Below are 1,019 nucleotides of genomic sequence, written 5' to 3'. Positions count from 1 at the left end.
GGAAAGGGGCATGGAACCCTGTCAGGAGACCGTGTCCTGTCCCAGCTCAGTCAGCATCTGCATCATCTTGAGGGCAGCCTTGCACCTGTCTGGGCTTCTGTTTCCTCATGTCTAGAATAGGAGGTGTGTGGACAGGCAACAGATGATCCCCAAGGCCCTGTTCAGCTCTCAGGTTAAAAATGATTCTAACCCAATTAGAAAATGGTCAAAGGCCATGAAGAGACATTTTTCCAAATGGTGAAAGCATAAGAAAAGATGCTCAACCTCATTAGTCATTATGGAAATGCAAATCAAAACTGGGGTGAGATGCTTCATATCCACTAGAAAGGCTATTAAAACCCCAAAACGTGAACATAACAAAGTTGTCAAGGATGTGAAGAAATTGGAACCTTGGGGCACCTGGGTGGCTCAGTCGTTAGGCATCTGTCTTTGGCTCAGGTCATGATCCCAGGGTCCTGGGATCGAGCCCCGCATCGGGCTCCCTGCTCCGTGGGAAGCCTGCTGCTCCCTCTCCCACTCCCCCTGCTTGTGTTCCCTCTCTCGCTGTGTCTCTCTCTGTCAAATAAATAAATAAGATCTTAAAAAAAAAAAAAAAAGAAGTTGGAACCTTCACGTGCTGCTGATGCGAATGTAAAATGGTACAGCTGCTGTGGGAACCAATCCAATGGTTCCTCAAAAAGTTACACATGGAATGCCCATTTGAGCCAGCAATTCTTCTCCTAGGTGTATACCTAAAGGAATTGAAAACAGGTGCTTACATAAGTACTTGTACATGAATATTCATAGCAGCACTATTCACAGCCAAGACAGGGGAACAACCCACATATCCATCAATGGATGAATAGATAAATAAAATTGAACACTATTCATCCATAAAATGAATGAAGTACTAGGACATTAAGCTTGGTGAAACAAGTTGGATAGAGAAAGGCAAATACAAAAAAAAAAAAAAGAAAGGAAAGAAAAGAAAGGAAGAAAGAAAGAAAGAAAGAAAGAAAGAAAGAAAGAAAGAAAGAAAG

This window comes from Neomonachus schauinslandi, chromosome 9, assembly GCF_002201575.2.
Source record: "Neomonachus schauinslandi chromosome 9, ASM220157v2, whole genome shotgun sequence".
Taxonomy (NCBI): Eukaryota; Metazoa; Chordata; class Mammalia; order Carnivora; family Phocidae; genus Neomonachus; species Neomonachus schauinslandi.
Note: the sequence above shows the minus strand (reverse complement) of the source record.